Below are 8,373 nucleotides of genomic sequence, written 5' to 3'. Positions count from 1 at the left end.
AACATTGATCCAGTTTGTCCACTTCTATCTACTGAACCATTACCACCCTAATTAGAGCAAATACCAATCCTAACTCGGACCCTTAAATTTGTCCATTAAGCATTATTCCTCATACCACTCTGATATTCTCAAATATTTGTCCACACTATTTCCAGAGTTACATTTTCTTATTTTTACCTTAAATACAAGCATGTGACATACATACAGTTTTACTTAAATGCATAAATGTGGTATCGGAGATGCTTTTATTCTGTGGTGAACATTTATTTCTCTTTCCTTTTTTTTGTTTGATTTTCTGGTCCCCCTGCCCAAGTCTTATCCCATCTCCACACCCATCAGCCCCTATGCCCTCAAGTAACCTGTGTTAGCAAATAGGTATGCATCACTTCTTACTGGTATCTATGATTATATGACCACATACAAATATGTGTACATACATCTTCATATAGCCACAAACACATATATGTTTCTGTTGTTATTTTTTTTTTATTATGATCACAGTGTATTTTTTTCACTAAATAATTTGTGAAATCCCTGTAAGTCATTTGGTGTTATATGTTAATTTTCTATTGCTGCATAACAAATTACCACAATTATAACAGCATAAAACACCACCCAATTATCGTCTCACAATTTTGTAGGTCAGAAGTCTGAACAGGCTCAACTGGGTTCTTAACTTAGTGTTGCACACGGCCAAAATCAAGGTGTCAGCTCCTATCCAGAGTTTTTGGGGAAGCTTCCGAGCTCGTTCAGATTGTTGGCAGAATTCATCTCCTTGTAATCTAGGACAGCGGTCCCCTTTCCCTTGCTGGCTGTTGGCTGGGGATTAGTCTCTGCTCCCAGAGTTCTCCAGCTTGCCTTCTCATGTGGGCCCCACCATCTTCAAATCAGCACCAGTATGACAAATTCTTCTCGTGCTTGGACTCTCTCTCACTTTCTCTTCTGTCATAAGCCGAAGAGAGCTCTCTGTTTTAAGGGGTTGCTTGACTAGTCGGACTCACCAAGATAGTCTTCCTACTTTAAGATCCCATTGGGCCATATAACACAACATAATCATGGAATAATATCTTCTCATATTCACAGGTTCTGGACATTAGGATATGTAATCGTGGAAGCCATTCTTAAAATTCTTCCTATGACATTATATCTCTATTTCATTACATTTAATGGATGCATAATATTCCGTGGATCAGATGTACCATAATTTATCCAGTCATTCCTCTGTTGATAGGTGTATTATTTTCCTAGGGATGTCGTAACAAAATACAACAAAGTGGGTGGCTTTAAACAACAGAAATTTAATGTCTTACTGTTCTGGAGGCTAGTAGTCCAAATTCAGGAAATGTTAATTTTCTTGTGATTTATTGTTAATAGTCTCCTTGACCACTATTTCTATGGATACAAGGCTCTTGTTTGTTTGTTCGTGTTTCTTGTCATTATTATTTAACCCTTAGCATCTACCAGAGTGTGAGTATATAGAAGCACTCAACACATATTTGGTAAATGAATAAATGGATAAATGCATTGTTGTTGTTGTGTGCTGTCTAATCAATTCCAACTCATAGTGACCCTATAGGACAAAGTAGAACTGCCCCATAGAGTTTTCTAGGCTGTAGTCTTTACAGGAAGAAGCCCTGGCAGCTGCTAACCAAAGATCATCAACTCGAACCTACCAGCCTCTCTGCGGGAGAAAAGACCTGTTGGTCTGCTCCCGTAAAGGTTCCAAACCAAAAAAAAAAAAAAAAATCCGCTGTCATTGAGTCAATTCTCACACATAGAGACCCTATAGGACAGAGTAGAGCTGCTCCACAGGGTTTCCAAGGAGCTGCTTGTGGATTCAAACTGCTGAGCTTTTGGTTAGCAGCCAAGCTCTTAACCACAAAGTCACCGGGCCTCCCCATAGAGATTACAGACTAGGAAACCCTATGGGGCAGCTCTACTCTGTCCTCTAGGGTTGCTATGAGTTGGAATCAACTGGACGGCCCACAGCAACAGTCTTTACGGGAGCAGATCACCAGGACTTTTCTTCCAGGGAGCAGCTGGTGGGTTCGAACTGCCAACCTTTCGGTTAGCAGCCAAGCTCCTTACCACTGTGCCAGCAGAACTCCTCTGTATAAATGCATACATGAATATAAATACTTAAAATAAAAACACTAAAATATAAATAAAGGTAAAATAATAAAATCATTTAAAATGTAAGTTAAAATTTGGAGTAGAGTTATAAGGATGGGAATAGGACAAAAGATAAACAGTCTTTATGATTCCACATTTGCTATAGCTAAATGTGAATTTTATTTTGATGCTTCTTGATGGCCAAAAAAGAGAGACAGAGAGAGGTAGAGAGAAACTGGAGAAAGCATATACATTCTTCAGAGAAAGCAACACTAACCTTCTTTCCTTGCACTTAACTCTAAAACAATGTTTTTGCCTGGGGTGTCATATAGACTAATAATTTTCCAGAAACTTTTTTCAGCTCATCTGTATTTTGGATTTAGTTTATATTTGATATAATTATAATAACAATTGTTATTATTATCATAGAAAACCCTTATATGGAACCTATTCTGTTCCAGGAACTTGTCAAGTGCTTTATCTCTATTATCTCATTTAACCTGCACAAGTGTTTGAAGTGGGGGCTGTTATTACCCCTAGTGTAGTGAGGATAAATTTGAGGCACAGAGAGTTTTAGTAACTTGCCCAATATCATATAGTTAACAAGTGTCAGAGCTGGGATAGTTTTCTTGTCATGTAATGGGATTAAAGCAATCAATAGTAATAGTGCAGAAAACACACACAGGTTGAAAATTCCCCAAATAGTTAACATTCTATTTCCAATCCCCTCGTTGCCCAAATAAAGTCTACTAAATTGTGTAATAAAGCAGTTGAAAAGACTAGTTTATATTTTATCACTCCCCTTGTTTTTTATCTGCCTATTTCATTTTGCAGCAGTGCTAAAATAGTAAAACATAAAAATGCATTAATCTTTATGTATTCTAATTGCTTCAATACTTATGTATTCATAATAGTCTTCTCTCCTGAAAATCAAAGTCTGTGTCTTCATCATCCGGACTAGGAAAACTCACCTTTTTGTAAATATCACTACATAAACCTGCTGTCCTTTAAGCGCCTTTCCATTATTGGAATCATTATCAAGTGTAACTATCACACAACTCTTCTGATTATTATGTTGGTGTTATATTTTGATTAGAAGAAGCAAGTATGATAATAGTATCATTGGATTTCTAAATGATAAATCAGATATTTAAATTAGAAATGAAGATATGTGTTACCAAATTAAGAAATCCACAAGACAAACTTAGATTTCAATGGGGTAAACGAAGGGAAAACAAAGTTGGGAATGTGGGGTGCTGCCCGGAAGACACATGGAAGAAGAGAAAATGCTTAAAAAGAAAGAAGAAACTAAATTACACAATCAATACTTGTATTGATCTTTATGTTTTACAGGACAATTCCACAATATTATCTTATTTAATTTCCACAATAGTTCTGTAAGGTAGCTGGTTTTAATTCCCATTTTACAGGTAAGGAAACAAAGAGTAGAGTTTGATTTACCCATGATGGGGTATATGTAAGATCTATACTCAGGATTTCAACTTTAGATTCCAGGGTTGGTCCAGAATGATCCTATTCAGCAAACATGCATTTAAAACTCACCCTGAGCAAAGCATTGTACAAGGCACTGTAGTCCATAAAACTAAACATTAAAGTGGTCCTCAGAAGCTCAAAATCCAATGAATAAGCACAGAGAAATAAAGGGAGAAATTTGGGTAGAGGCAGATCATAATAAGTGCTATAACAGAGTTGTAAACCTACTAGAGGGAAAAAAAATAGAGGCAAACAAATATTTTAGGAGTACTTAAAGAGGCACCTTACAGAATGTGAAGTTTGAGTGAGCTTCAAAAAATATTTTTGTTAGGCTTATGTAGGGGCAAAAGGACTTTCTAGGCATAGAGAACAACTTCAGCAAAGAGCCAGAGGCAAGAAAGGGAATGAACTTGGAGGACAGCCTGAAAGTCAGTAAGACTGGAAAACAAGGTACATGGAGAGTGTAACCAGAGATAAGCTGGGGAAGGTAGAAAAATACAAAGTATGAAGCGTTTTAATAGCAAGCTGAGGATTTCGAACTCTAACTTTTTTGCCCAAAGCCAGCCCTAGGCTAATTTTTTTTTTTTTTAAACCTAGAAAAGACAATAAGGGAACTAAGGGAAAATAAGGAAAATGTTATTTTGATTTATTTAAAGATGTCCACATCTTGTCAAATGTTTGATCTGCTTTTAAACACACCTTTCCAAGACCTAAAATGTCATGAGAAAGGATTTAGACAAGCATGTTCATGACCCAGTAAAACCTATTCCTCCAGTAAAAAATCTTTAGAAAAATTTCATGTTCAGAGAAAGGATTTAATACGCCTTTCAGAGATAGACAAGGTACAAGAAAATTCTGAATTCTCGTAGTTTGAAGAAAGAAAACAACTATGCTCTATCTACAAAAAAAAAAAAAATTAAATGAAGGTGCCAATTATCTAATAAATTTTGGTCTAGTGATAAACATTATGAATAATTTAGAGCATAAATATAATATCAGATGAAGGATGCATTCCACCCCTTATACTATCTCTAGAATAGCCTTGAAAATGGCAACTGTGAGCATACCATAAAATAAATTTTAAAAAGAAAAGAATTGACTAACTGCTTTGACCTAATTTAATTCTTCTTGACTGAAAGAATTAGTAAGGAAAAACTGAAACTAGAAAGGAAACAATGCTTTTGAAATATAAGCTGAGCTATCAGCTCTGTCTTTATCCAATAAACATAATACAAGAAGTGAGGCACAGTTATAGGCACTTTACAGGTTGCAACTCATTTAATTCTCATAAAAATCTTATGAGGTGAGTACTGTTAATATCCCCATTTTACAGATGAAAACTCGAAGGCCCAGGGACATTAAGTTACTCACAGGTCACATATATCGTTACTGACAGAGCCAGGGCAGTGGCAGTACGTGCGTGACTATTATGCTACGTCCTCTTCTATTTCTTTGTGGTTTGTTTTACAAGGGGAAGCAAAAATGCCATCTTTCACTTATATAACAAAGATTTATTAAGTCTTTATTTTTGTATCAGACAATTTCTAGGTGCCCGCGGATATAGTCATAAACTAAAAACAGGTAAATGACTCTGCTCTCTTGCTCTTCTAGTTGGAGGAGGCAGTAAACACATAATTAAACCTTTAAATAACCGGAGAAGGGTTTCAAAGAGGGATGAGCACCACGAAGGAGATAAAACATGTCTATTTGTTGGGAGTAATAGGAGGTGGGCCAAAGTTTACAAAGAGATGAAAAGCTGACTTTGCGGGTAGGAGACTCAATTTTCTCTCCACCAGACAAAATTTATTTGCCTATCTTTAGACAAGAATTATTTGCATTGCTGTCAGTCATCTATCACGTAATGATTGTAAGGTACAAAGCCCACAGAATAAGAAGGGTATGCTCCGGACAAGACAAAATTTTCCACTGAAGACTCAGTAATCTTCTTGGTCCATTTCTTTTCAGTCTTTCACAGTTTTTCTGGATGTTACATAAATGCTGTCTATCATTGCTATTATACATGTTACGTGCTGATAATCTAGAAATTGACACCTAGAGCTAAACATTTCCCCTGAATTGCTGACTCATCTGCTACATACCTGACATCTCCCCTTGGTTGTCTAAAAGGCATCTCAAATGTAATATATGTATATATAAAAATGTTGATTTTTCCACCATTTTTACTTATTCTTCTTCCACTTTTCAATTCACAGTAAATGACATCACTATTCATCCAACGACTCAAACACAGAAACCAAAGGAGTCGTACCTGATCCTCTTTATATCCTCAGTCCTCAGATAAAATCTATTAGCAAATTCTGTCAGCTTTACCTCCAAAATAATTTTGATGTGTTCACTCTTCTGCTACTCTACTATCACCACCCTAGTTCCAATCATTTCCATCCCTCAACTGACAGGTTAATAACCTTCAAGCCTCCTCCCTTCTTCTATTCTTCCAACCCTCCCTTCCGTTCTTTTCACAGCAACCAGAACACTCTTCATAAATGTTAACCAGATCATGAGACCATGGTGCTTGAAACACATAATGTATTCCCATTATACATGGAATAAAATAAAAATCACTTGCTATAAGCCTGTAAGGCTCTGTATGACCTATACCCGATCTCTTCAATGATATATGTTACCCTCGCATCACACAATTTGTATATTCCAGACACACTTACCTTCCAGCTCATCAAATATGCTAACATTGTTCCTACTTCAACATCTTTGCACTTTTTCATTCTCTATGCCTGGTCTGGCCTTTCCTTGGTTCTTCTCAGAGCTGCATCTTTTTCTTATTTTAGATTTCAGCTTTAATATTACTTCCTTAGAGAACTCTTCCCTAACCACTTTATCGGAAATAGGTCTTCCTCTGTCCTCATTTTCTGCTATATCACCCTGTTAATTTTCCTCCTTACTCTTACATCAGATTTGATCATTTTACTTTATTATTAATTATTTTCTGCCTTCCCTAAAAAGAAGTCTAGGAAGTGGAGCCAATGTGGCACCTTAGACAGATGTATCATGTGGTCCCTATGCAGCAAAGACCTGTAAAACTATGTAAAACAGATGCAAACATCAGTTCTAGAACCCTAAGCATCAAATGAAGGGATAAAGAACTAAATCAAACACTGAATGGAAGAAGAAGCTGAAGGAAAACAGAGAATGAGGAGAGCATATGGCACAGCATTGCCATCTTGGAATACAGCCAGCAACGACCCCAGACAGGGAGCATGGGAAGGCAATTTCATGGACCTCCCAACAGGAGACAGAGCACCCAATAACTAGAGACACACACATTCCCACCCTTCACCCTTCTGTCCCATATAACACCCCTACCCCTTCCTGCTGGGCCACACTTGCTGCCTTGGCTAGAGAGCCACCGGCCTACTGCTACCTCAGGTCTTCCCCACCTCACCCTCCGACTCCTGCCATGCCATTTTTTATTTTCCATTTCTTCCTTTTCTTTTTCCCTCCCATCTAGTTCCATATGCTACCTCAACCCTTTCCTTCGGGGCCACACCTCATTACCGAAGATAGAGAGCCACTGGTCTGCCTGCAGGTTGGGTCCACCCTGCCCCCACCAGCCTGTTACCACCACTCCATTCTTTTCTTCTTTTTTTCATTTTCTTCCTTTTCCTTCTCCCTCCCACCTAGCTCTGTATGCCACCTCCCCACCTTCCCACTGGGCCATGCCATGCCACTGTGGCTAGAGAGCCACTGGCCTGCCACCATGTTGGGTCTACCCTGCTCCCACCAACCTGCTATGATCACTCTGTTTTTTCTTCTCTTTTTCATTTTCTTCCTTTTCCTTCTCCCTCCCAACTAGCCCCGTATGAAAACTCCTCCCCTTCCCACTTGGCTATGCCGTACCTATGTGGCTAGAGAGCCACTGGCCCACCTTTCCCCAGGTCCACCCCATCCCCACCCGCGAGCTCCCATCAGGCCACATTTTTATTTTATTATTTTTTTGTTTTTTCCCTTTCTTCCTTTTCTTTCTCCCTCCCACCTAGCCCTATACGTCACCTCCACCCCTTCCCACTGTGCCACACTGTGCTGCCTCAGCTACAAAGCCACCAGTGCACCACCACCCCAAATCCACCCTGCCCCCACCTGCTGGCTCTTGCCACACTGCCTTTTTTTTTTTTTTTTTTTTGCTTTTTCGTCTTTCTTTTCTTTCTCCCTACCACCTAACCCCATATGTCACCTACCTTCCCTTCACACTGATCCCCTTGCCCTCCTCACCCCCACTCGCTGGCCCCTACAACACAGCAACACAGCTAGGTTTTTGTTAATTTTTTTTCTCTTTCTTCCTTTTCTTTCTCCCACCCACCTAGCCCTGTCACCACCTCTCTCCCTTCATGCCAATCCACTCCACACCTCTGCATCTAGAGAGCCACAGATGTGCCAGAGTGTTGCTGCTCTGAGTCTACCCCACATGCAGCTGGGACCCCCAACATACTGCCATTTTTTTCTTTCTTTTCTTTCTCTACACACCTAGCCCAGTACCTCACCTCACCTTCCTTCCCACCAGCCCTGGGGTCTGCCTCACCCATACTTGCTGATCCCCACCATGTCACTATATTTTTTTTCTTTTTTCCATTCTTATTTCTTTCTGTCTCTCACTGTCTTAGTTATCTAGTGCTGCTATAACAGAAATACCACAAGAGGATGGTTTTAACAAAGAGTTTATTTCCTTACAGTACAGTAGGCTAAAAGTCCAAATTCAAGGTGTTAGCTCCAGGGGAAGGCTTTCTCTCTCTC

This window comes from Trichechus manatus, unplaced genomic scaffold, assembly GCF_000243295.1.
Source record: "Trichechus manatus latirostris isolate Lorelei unplaced genomic scaffold, TriManLat1.0 scaffold00006, whole genome shotgun sequence".
NCBI classification, from domain to species: Eukaryota; Metazoa; Chordata; class Mammalia; order Sirenia; family Trichechidae; genus Trichechus; species Trichechus manatus.
Note: the sequence above shows the minus strand (reverse complement) of the source record.